This window comes from Solanum lycopersicum, chromosome 10 (assembly GCF_036512215.1).
Source record: "Solanum lycopersicum chromosome 10, SLM_r2.1".
NCBI lineage: Eukaryota > Viridiplantae > Streptophyta > Magnoliopsida > Solanales > Solanaceae > Solanum > Solanum lycopersicum.
Genome location: NC_090809.1, coordinates 28,166,943 through 28,178,513, shown reverse-complemented (window position 1 = coordinate 28,178,513; position 11,571 = coordinate 28,166,943). Strand labels below are relative to the sequence as shown.

Below are 11,571 nucleotides of genomic sequence, written 5' to 3'. Positions count from 1 at the left end.
TACATATTATTCAGTTTGATACAACAATAAAATAGCTTCGAATTTTAATGTGGTTTGAGACATTCCAAAAATAAATCATTGAGAACTTTCAAATTATAACGAATTGAAATCGAGTAATAATTTATAATTGAAGATCCAATAAGAGGATTCCACGTGCTAAATGATGTAATAATTCCAACAAAATTGTTGAATCAATTAGAAGTTGTCACGTGTCCTTAATGACATATTTTGGTCAATCAAAATCAATCTTTTTACACCAAATTTGTGATAAATTTGACCAGAACCAAACACAAGAAGAGAAAAGAGTTTATTGGAGGGTTACATAATTTTTTGAGTCAAATATCATGTAAAGCTGCCCTTGAAGAAACAAACTAGTGGCCGCCTCCTTTTCCAAAGCAGCAGCACATATCCAAGACATAACCACAAGGTAAAATTTTATAACTCTATTTGACTTATCATCTGCTTGAAATTCAGATCAAACACCGTCTGCGCATCAAAATTGAAACTTTAAAAAAGGTTTTAGTTAATCTAAAAGATATTAGAATGTTTGTTGGAAATATTTAATTAGATTTAAATGTAGAAAAACTTCTGCAGAAAAGCACATCTTTGAATGTTGTTCAACTTGAAGATTCACTTCATATTTCTCTCCCTTTTTCTACTATGTTCTAGATAGCTATGGTGTTGGAGGATCCATCCCCTGATCAGATTTCAGGTTCCACTCAACTAATCATCCCTCCAGGTTTGTCTTGAAAAATAAAAAATAATCCCTCTTACCATTTTTATTTGTCATGGTTTCTTTTGTGACCGTCAAACGATAAGAAACTTTGACTAACATTTTACAATGTATTTTTTCATCATATTGATACGCAAAAAAAAATTAGTTTTAGTATTTTTCGTATAGTTTTTGAATGCCGAAATTTTTAATATGAAACTTACAAATTTATTTAATCCAATTCAGCATTGAAAATTAGTTAAATTGCAAAAAACACAATATGACTATTAAAAGTAAGAAGAGGGAGTAAAATCTTTTTTCATTTTGGGAATTTATATACAATTTTTATTTAATTTTTTTATTTAGTTGGTTTGATGGAGCTTGGGTGATTGAACAATAGTAGCAATGTGATTGAGGCAATAAGGAATGAGATTGATAAAGAGCGTATAAGGAACGAGATCATTGTAGAAGAGGTTGCTTGAAAAGCAGATGTTGGACTTTGAAATAAGGAGAGAGCTTATCATGGAAAGAGAAATAGCAATATTTGGAGTTGATAAATTTGCTTCATTCTTTAAGAAACAGTCTAACTTCGTGTTGTTTAAGGAAAAGATGGGAATGGGCGTCTCTGCTGTGTCTATACATGACATGGATCACTTCTTAGAGGTTCCTTTTTGCCGCAGTGCTTTGGAACCAATAATTCAACAGTGAACCAAATCCCAAAGGTGGAGATTTTACAAGTGCAGCCCCCTAGTGTTGGCGGACAGTTGCTGGTTCGTGTTCTTCTTTGTTATTGGCCGTGTTTATTAATTTATAAATTTATGAGTAGATGATTATTTCTTTATCTATTAGTATTATTTGTTTGTACGTTTGCTATTCTGGATTACAAGGTTTTTAAGTAGTAACCTTTTTTTTTTTTCACTCTGTTTTTGTAGATGGACGCACTGGGTTAGAATTTTAAGTTGGTATTTACTTTCAGCTGTGTGTAGTTTCTCATGCATGAAATTGGCCGAATCTACTCTGGCTCCGAGCTCTGTGCTGACTAAATCAGCAACCTAACTATAATTGTTGCCCTTGGCTTTATGCCTTTTTCCTTAGTTTTATGCCTTCTTGATAGATTTTCCTCTTTCTTAGGATAACCCACACTTCCTTCATGGTTCTTATTGTAGCAGTTGAGGCATGGTTGGAATTTAAACATTATTTGTGGGTCATCTGAGGGATTGACACATTGAAAGACATTGAAATATTGTCTTGTCAGTGTGTATGTCAGAGAAGGGGCCTTTAAACTAATGATTCATGAAAAACAGAATCATCTCTAGTTTGTGAATCCTGAAACACAGACAGTTAATGACCTGAAAGTGCAAAGATTATTTTTTGTGAAACTAATGAATCATGCCTAGATTTCCTAATTTTCTTCCTTTACGTACTTCGTTTCCATTAGTCACGTTCTTAGTTTTCTGGTGACCAGTTTACATAACCAGAATTCTATTTACACATGTTTGTATCATCACTTCAAATTGAACAACCAAACCTAGGAAAATATTTTCTGGACGAGGTAACAGTAAGAAATTAAACGTTATCAATGGCAACTCCATTCATTCTTAAAAAACTGCGTATTGGCTTGGTTTGTCCGAATCAGGAGAGATGATGCTTCAAGTTACTATTGCTTTAATAAATTCATATAATATGCTTTCATATCCAGATCGGTAAACCATTTGCCAGTGTTTAAATTTCTTATCAATGCTTCTTTTAGTATTCATAACACCGGTTGAGCCTGACACGATTTTCTCTCGAACAAAACGGAAAGCTATAACACTGACTGAAGTAGTTACTGACAATCCTTCATTAAGCAGTCCTCCAGTTAAAAATGTTACAAAGTGGAGTTTTGCACTTTGTCAGGTATTTACTACAAATCAAGATTGAATGAATATCCCCTTTTAAGAAAAACAAAACACAAATGCAAGGAAGCTGATTTTAGAGAATCCAGGGATGCCAAAAACTGTAGAATTGGTCTTTTACCAAAGAAACAAAAACTTTTGATCTCATATCAGGGAAGAAATAATATGAAGGATCTAATCCAAACGTTAACGATCCACCATCCTTGTTTATAGATGACAATTCAAATGACTTATGAAACAACACAACTAATGGAAAACAAAACAATCGGTAGTTCAAGTTTTGGTGTTACACATATGCAAAATGCTTTTCCAGTAAATTGTTCAAGATGTTGAATATGATTTTTTCTTACCCTATGTGCCTCCATCATATTTTTAGAGAAGGTCCGTATTTTGCATGTCTCACACAAAAATGTGAACTACCTATTGTTTTGCTTTTTATGAGCTGTGTTGTTTCACAAGATATATGCAATGTTATCTATCAACAAGGATGGTGGTTCATTAATTTGGACTTTATATCAGATCATTGCAAGGACGTTCCACAAGCTCGATGAATTTTGATTTCTTTGGAAAGAGACCAATGCTCCAGTTTTTGTTCTCCTCCTTCCGTTTGTATTTCTCCCTTGGAATTGGGCATTCAGCAATCTTTATTTGTAGTAATTACCTGACAAAGTTCAATATTCCACTTGGTAACATGTTTTACTGGAGCACTATGAAGGCTTGTCAGCAACCTCTTCAGGTAGAGTTATAGCTTTCCGTTTTTCTCTCGAGAAAATCATGTCAGGCTTAGCCTGTATCACCCCAAAAGAAGCACTTCTCAGAAATTTAAACACTAGGTATACCGTTGATGGATTTGAATGCATTGAAAAATTCATAAAAGTTAACTGAATGTATAAAAGCAGTAATAGCTTCGACTAAAGCAGGGAACAATTGACAAGGGCAGTAAATTTAATTTCACTGCCTGTGTTTAAGTATGACTTAGTCAATTAGTTGTTAGTCAAGCTTTAAAATTATTTAGGAGTTCCTTAGTGGATTTCAAGATGGTGTATTATTATTTTTTTACTTTTTGATCTACACTCTTTTATATCTAATATGAAGAATTATTAAAACTGTTCCTCTGCTACTATTGTTCTTTTTTTTGTCTCTCTCGCCTTTTTTTGTTTCAAACAAGTCTTTGATTTCCCTTTGAATTATTTAGCTTAAACAAGTTATTAAAACCTTCAATTGGTATCAGGATCTCTATTTCTTAAGGGACCTCTGTGTGTGTGGTAATCACATTTCGTGAATACCATTAATAGAGAAACAAGTTTTTGTGCAATGGCACCATCAACTTTTGGTGGAGAAAGTTACCGAATCAGGGCTGTTAGAATGCAGACATATTCTGGAAGCTTTGGATCTCTGAGAGGCTGTAGAAGATGAATACATCATTGCTCCCTTGACAAACTGTTGGGTATGTAGCAAGAATTGATGGGAAATAGAGGGAAGGAGAGGAATTTGAAAAATTTAGAACTTGAAAGATTGGGAACTTGAAAAGTGCTCTAATGCTTTAATAAAAAAAAAAGGCAATAGTCCCTCATCGGTAATGGAAATAAAAATAGGAGAGTTTAAATAAATAAACACTCCTATTAATTATTAAAAGGGTTGGAAAGAGGGACCCCCCTCGCGCCGTCGTCGTCGTCGTCGCTCGCTCGGTTCGGCTTCTGCTTGGGCAAATGATCGATCGAGAAATAATTTTTTGGAAAAATTTATTTTAATTATTTATTTAATTAATTAAATGGCCAAAAATTATTTCAATTAATCAGTTGATAACAGAAATTTAGTTAACCCGACCTGACTCGGATCCGCGAGCGTGACCCATTTTAAATTCCGTTATATTTAAAAATTCCCGCCACTGTTATGAAAGCTTGCAACTTTCAGGAACAGTCAATACCATTTGAAAGTTTGCAACCTTTCATTAATGGTTGTGTCAATTCTGAAAGGGTTGCAACCTTTCAGAATATATTATTCTTGCCTATAAATACCATTCAGTCTTCAGAATATTTACTAATGAATTTTTTGATCTTCCTACTTCTTAAAAAACATATTTTTCTTCATGTACTTTCCTGCTGTGGATTGATTCGCTGACAGTAGAGTTTTTGGTATCTATACTCTACTGATTAAGATCATTTTACCCTTGGAGGTTATATTCCAAATCAAACCTCGGATACTAGAGGGGAATAATTTCCTTAAGGGGACACTGTGAATTCAGTGGACTTGATTTTCTTCCTAAATTATCAAAAAGAGTATTCAAGATTCTGGTAAGTTTTACAGATTAAATTATTTTTACAAATAAATTTCTGTTCATCTTATTTACTGGTTCTAAAAATCTCAGTTACTTCGTGTTTCTGAATGATTTATTACAACCAGTAGTTTCTAATTTTCTTAACACATATTGGCAACAATCTTAAGGAAATTATTTAAATCTGTGTTTCTGGTGGAGACAAAAATGTTTGTGATTTTATACTCCTTTAAGTCTGCAATTATAATTTATTGCTTACTTATATTGTATCAATTTTGTTTATCAGAAATGGAAAACACTGGTGTTACAGTGGCTGTTGCTGCACCATCCCGAACTCTTGTATCACAAGAAGAGAAATCGGGTAAATTCACAGGTGTGAATTTCAAAGTATGGCAGCAACGAGTATTTTTCTGGCTTACCACTCTTGGTCTGCAGAAATTTACAAGTGAAGATACTCCAGTACCTGCTGATGATATGCCAGACAGGGAACAATTTATGATTGTTGAAGCATGGAAACAGTCAGACTTCCTATGTAAAGGTTACATTTTGAGTGCTTTAGAGGATGACTTATATAATGTCTATATTGCAATAACAACTTCAAAAGAATTGTGGAATGCACTTGAGAAGAAATATAAGATAGAAGATGCATGCTTGAAAAATTGTGGTCGCAAAGTTTTTAGACTATAAAATGGTAGATAGTAAAACTGTTGGATCACAAGTGCAGGAACTTCAACTTATTCTCCATGATCTGATTGCTGAAGATATGGTAGTAAATGAAGCTTTTCAAGTGGCTGCAATGATCGAGAAGTTGTCTCCTTCGTGGAATGATTTCAAGAATTATCTAAAGCACAAGCGTAAAGAAATGAAGCTTGAAGATATTGTGATTTGTCTCAAGATTGAGGAGGATAACAGAAATGCCGAAAAGAATTCGCGTAAGAGTTCAACAATCATTGGAGTTAATATTGTTGAAGAAGCTCCTACCAATGACAAAAAGAGAAAAAAGTCCAACGGGCAGAAGTCAGAACAGGCCAAGAAGAAATTCATAGGCAACTGTTATAATTGTGGCAAGGCTGGTCATAGATCTTCTGATTGTCATGCTCCAAGAAAGGACAAAAACAAAGGCAAAGGCAAAATTCAAGCAAACATCGTGGAAAAGATGGAAGATGCAAATGACTTGTGTGCAATGATATCAGAGTATGACTTACTTGGAAATCCCAAGGAGTGGTTTCTCGACTCAGGTGCTACTAGACATATTTGCTATGCAAAAGAAGCCTTTGCAACGTACACTCCTGCTGAGTACGATGAAGATTTATTTATGGGAAACACAGAAACAGCAAGGATTGCAGGAACTGCGAAAGTAATGCTGAAAATGACATCCGACAAAGTGTTGACTTTAAACAATGTTCTGCATGTCCCTACTATTAGGAAGAATTTAGTTTCTGTTGCACTACTTGTTAAGAACGGGTTTAAGTGTGTCCTAGTTAGTGATAAAGCTGTAATAAGTATGAATGAAATGTTTATAGGAAAGGGCTACCTCAATGAGGGTCTTTTCAAATAAATGTAATGGTTATTGACAGCATTAATAAAAATTCTGCTTTTGTTTACTTATTGGAGTTATGTGATTTATGGCATGTCCGTTTGGGACATGTAAATTACAAAGCCTTGTGAAAATTGGTTAATCTAGAAGTATTGCCTGATTTTAAATGCGATAGGTCGAAATGTGAAATTTGTGTGGAAAGTAAGTTTGTTAAACATCCTTACAAGTCTGTTGAAAGAAATTCTAAAACTTTAGACTTAATTCACACAGATATATGTGATATGAAGTCAACACCATCTCGTGGTGGGAAAAAGTATTTTATAACTTTTATTGATGACTGCACTCGATTTTGTTATGTATATTTGCTTAATAGTAAGGATGAAGCAATTGATGCATTTAAGCAATACAAAAATGAAGTGGAAAACCAATAGAATCTAAAGATAAAAATGATTCGTAGTGATAGGGGTGGAGAATATGAATCTCCTTTTGCAGAGATATGTTTGGAATATGGTATTATTCATCAAACTACTCCACCTTATACACCACAGTCAAATGGTTTGGCAGAACGAACAACAGAACATTAAAGGAAATGATAAATGACTTAATGATCAATTCTGGTTCACCGCAAAATCTTTGGGGGGGAAGCCATCCTTACAGCTAATAAATACTCAATAGAGTACCCCATCAAAAAACACAATTAATTCCATATGAGTTGTGGAAAGGAAGAAAACCCAACTTGAAATATTTCAAAGTGTGGGGGTGTTTAGCCAAGGTAGAGGTTCCTTTACCTAAGAGGGTTAAAATTGGACCCAAAACAATAGATTGTGTCTTTATTGGGTATGCTGTGAATAGTAAAGCCAGTCGATTTTTGGTTCACAAATATGATAATCCTTAGATTCATGTTAATATGATAATTGAATCAGATAATGCAGAGTTTTTTGAAAACATTTATCCGTATAAAACTGAAAGTGAGTCAACAAGTGAAAGACCTAAACGACCACGAGAAGAATCAATGGAAAATATTCTAACTAGTGAGGAACCTAGGCGAAGTACTCGACAACGAAAATCTATTTCTTTCGGACCAGATTTTGTAGCACTATTGCTTGAAAATGAGCCTCAAACATTTAAAGCAGCTATGTCTTCGTCATAGTCAACATATTGGAAAGAAGCAGTCAATAGTGAGATTGAATCAATTTTAAGCAATCACACTTGGGAATTGACTGATCTTCCTCGAGGAAATAAACCTTTAGGATCAAAATTGATTTTTAAAAGGAAAATGAAACGTGATGGGACTATTGACAAATATAAGGCTAGATTGGTAGTCAAAGGGTATAGACAAAAGGAAGGTCTGGACTACTTTGACACATACTCTCCAGTAACAAGGATAACATCAATTAGGATGTTAATAGCACTAGCAGCAGTGCATGATCTTAAAATCCACCAAATGGATGTAAAGACTGCCTTCTTAAATGGAGAGTTAGAGGAAGAAATTTACATGGAACAACCTGAAGGGTTTATAGTTCCTGGTAAAGAAAAAAAAGTGTGCAGACTTGTGAAGTCACTTTATGGACTCAAGCAAGCACCCAATCAATGGCATGCTAAATTTGATCAAGTAATGTTGGCAAATGGATTCAAGATTAACGAATATGATAAATGTGTTTACATTAAAAACATTATGAATCATGAAGTCATTGTTTGTTTGTATGTTGATGACATGTTAATAATGAGTAAAGAAATTGACGATATAAATGTTATTAAGCGCATGTTGTCCAGCAAGTTCTATATGAAAGACTTAGGAGTTGCTGATTTGATCGTAGGGGTCAGGATTATCAAAACTCCCCAGGGACTAGCATTATCTCAATCTCATTATATTGGAAAAGTATTGGATAAGTTCAATTACTTGAATTTCAATGTAGTAAAAACTCCAATTTTAAGTTGTACATTTAAAAAGAATGAAGGTCAAAGTGACTCTCAATTTGAATATGCCAGAGTGTTGGGAAGTTTGATGTATATTATGAATTGCACGCGACCAGATATAGCATGTGCTATTAGTAAACTGAGTCGGTACACTAGTAATCTGAATCAAACTCACTAGATGGCTATAAAACGTGTGTTGGGTTATTTAAAATGGACACAACATTATGCTTTGCATTATAATAAATATCCTGCTGTGATTGAAGGATATAGTGATGCAAATTGGATCACCGGGTCAAATGATGTAAAATCCACGAGTGGTTATGTATTCATACTTGGTGGAGGAGCTGTCTCTTGGAAATCTTCCAAACAGACATGTATTGCTCGCTCCACAATGGAATCTGAATTCATTGCTTTGGATAAGGCTGGTGATGAAGCGGAATGGCTCCAGAATTTCCTAGAGGATATTCCATTCTGGCCCAAACCTGTTGGACTAATTTGCACACATTGCGATAGTCAAGCAGCAATAGGTAGGGCAAGGAGCGTTATGTACAACGGGAAGTCTCGTCATATACGACGTAGACATAACACCATAAGACAACTGCTCTCTAGTGCAATTATCACAATTGACTATGTAAAGTCAAGCGATAATGTGTCAGATCCACTAATGAAAGGCCTAGTGAGAGAGGTAGTTGAAAGATCATCTAAGAGAATGGGTTTACGGCTTAGGACAAGTCAGCATTACGATAACTCTATCTAGCGGACTGGAGATCCGAAGAGCTAGATTCAAGGAGAAAAACAAAGTTGTGGCTGACGGTATGACATTGTCAATTAACTCAATCCATTCTCATGATGAAGACAATGTTCAGGAAAAGGTTATGACTTTAAGGCTTGTTAATGAGGTAATAAAGCTTAAAGTTTTTTGATGATTTTCTAAGTTTGGTAGATTTGACCAAATAGTGTATCTACGAGATGACACGGTTAGAAATCACCTATGTGAGTGTGAAGTGGAAGCCGCTTCAAAGAGAATTTTATGTCAAAAGCCTATGCTCTATGCACTCATGAAACCAGGAGGTGTTCATGGCTGAAACGAACACAACCGTAAGAATCATAAACAGTAAAAGGTTAATTGTGTGACATATGGTTGTCTAGGTATACACCAAATTTTGAAGGTTCAAAGATATCACATCTACCGATTGACCGAGTATATCCGACATATGTTCACTACGGAAAGTCCAAGGGGAAACCTATTTATCCAGATGCAATTAATCCTTGCTTGTAAAGTACACAATTGTCCATGCATTCCTATGTTATAACTATTTCCCATCAATGTGGGGGATTTTTGGGTATGTATCAAGAATTGATGGGAAATAGAGGGTAGGAGAGGAATTTGAAAAGTTTAGAACTTGAAAGGTTGAGAACGTTAAAAGTCCTCTAATGCTTTAATAAAAAAAAAGGCAATAGTCCCTCATCGGTAATGGAAATGAAAATAGGAGAGTTTAAATAAATAAACACTCCTATTAATTATTAAAAAGGTTGGAAAGAGGGACCCCCCTCGCACCGTCGTCGTCGTCGCTCGCTCGCTTCGACTTCGGCTACGACTTTGGCTTTGGCTTTGGCTTTGGCAAATGATCGATCGAGAGATAATTTTTTGAACAAATTTATTTTAATTATTTATTGAATTAATTAAATGGCCAAAAATTATTTTCAATTAATCAGTTGATAATAGAAATTAACCGAAATGTTTTCAATTTTTTAGTTAACCCGACCCGACTCGGATCCGCGCGCGTGACCCATTTTAAATTCCATTATATTTAAAAATTCCCGCCACTGTTCTGAAAGGTTGCAACTTTCAGGAACAGTCAATACCATTTGAAAGTTTGCAACCTTTCATTAATGGTTGTGTCAATTCTGAAAGGGTTGCAACCTTTCAGAATATATTATTCTTGCCTATAAATACCATTCAGTCTTCAGAATATTTACTAACGAATTTTCTGATCTTCCTACTTCTTAAAAAACATATTTTTCTTCATGAACTTTCCTGCTGTGGATTGATTCGCTGACAGTAGAGTTTTTGGTATCTATACTCTACTAATTATGATAATTTTACCCTTGGAGGTTATATTCCAAATCAAACCTCGAATACTAGAAGGGAATAATTTCCTTAAGGGGACAGTGTGAATTCAGTGGACTTGATTTTCTTCCTAAATTATCAAAAAGAGTATTCAAGATTCTGGTAAGTTTTACAGATTAAATTATTTTTACAAATAAATTTCTGTTCATCTTATTTACTGGTTCTAAAAATCTCAGTTACTTCGTGTTTCTGAATGATTTATTACAACCAATAATTTCTGATTTTCTTAACACAGATTGGCAACACAAACAATCCAACAATAGTGCAAATTAAAAGTCACCAGGAAAGGAAAATTAGGTAATCAATGGCAAAGGAATGTTTATTTTTTGCAGTTTCATCCACTGTCTTAACTTGTATCATGTCTCAAAAGTCGGCAAAAGAGGTATGGGACTATATTAAGACTGAGTGTGAAGGAGATGAAACGATTCAATGGAGCAATTGCTGAATTTGATACATGAGTTTTTGCTACAAATGATGAAGGATAGTGAAACCATAAAAGAAATACATTGACCAACTTCTTACCATAGGCAATCATGCTAGGTTTTGGGTTTTTACTTTCACTCTTCAAGTATCGTTAAGAAAATCCTTTTAATGTTACCTGAAAGATTTGAGGCGACCATTATAACCTTAGAAAGTACTAAGGACTTGTCCACTATTACACTAAAGAGATCTTAAATTTTTTTCAAGCACAAGAGCAACAACGTGTTATGAGACAAGAAGGAGCTTTACCTACCAATAATTAAGATGATGGATGATATAATAAAATGAAGAACAAGAAGTACCAACCAACAGATGGAGAAGGTATAGAACGAAACAATAGAAACCAAACATGTAGCTTCATGGAAAATACCCTCCTTGTAAGCATTGCAGTAAGATCGGACACACACCTTCCAAGTGTTCGAGAAGGCCTGAAGATAAGTGCAATATGTGCAATCAGCTTTGTCATAAATCAATCATTTGAAATAACAAAACTCAATAGCAAGATGTAGATGCTCGGGTTGTAAATGAACAGGAGGAGGATCAACTATTTTTTGCATCATGTTTTTTTTAAGAAATATTTATAGTGAGTCGTAGTTGATTGATAAGCACAATTCACATAACTAA

General features: G+C 34.5%; 1 long non-coding RNA gene across 1 annotated transcript; it reads left to right on the top strand.

Annotated features, from left to right (window-relative positions):
- The first annotated feature begins 279 nt into the window (after window positions 1-279).
- LOC104649702 (uncharacterized) lies at window positions 280-2,096 on the top strand. The gene is made up of 4 exons (XR_743614.3): window positions 280-427; window positions 670-739; window positions 1,079-1,482; window positions 1,645-2,096. It is a non-coding gene; the product is annotated as an uncharacterized lncRNA (long non-coding RNA).
- The last annotated feature ends 9,475 nt before the right edge of the window (window positions 2,097-11,571 follow it).